Source organism: Condylura cristata, unplaced genomic scaffold (assembly GCF_000260355.1).
Source record: "Condylura cristata isolate star-nosed mole 26May11 unplaced genomic scaffold, ConCri1.0 scaffold00016, whole genome shotgun sequence".
In the NCBI taxonomy this organism is placed as follows: domain Eukaryota; kingdom Metazoa; phylum Chordata; class Mammalia; order Eulipotyphla; family Talpidae; genus Condylura; species Condylura cristata.
This window is the reverse complement of record NW_004567117.1, coordinates 11,131,027-11,131,371: the sequence shown is the minus strand read 5'-3', so window position 1 is coordinate 11,131,371 and position 345 is coordinate 11,131,027.

Genomic DNA, 345 nt, shown 5'->3' with positions numbered 1-345 from the left:
GGTTTTTTTTTTTTTCTTACAAGATTTATTTATGTATGCAAAAACTGGGGTACAGGCCAGATGTGAGGGGGGCTAAGAGGATCCCCACAGAGTGGGGAACAAAACAGGCAGATACATGAAGTACACTGCTGAGGGGAGCAGCTGGCTACCCAGACATCTGCCTATACCATGTGGGTAGCTCTCTGCTTGGGTATTGAACTTGTGCTGCAGTGGCTGAGGATAGCTTCATAGTTCTGTGCTTTACCCCACTGTGCCACCAATGAGGGCCCCAGGATAGGTTTTGAAGTATCTAGTAAAAGATGAGTAAGACTTCTGATGTTGAATGATACAACCTCTTTTTTTTTT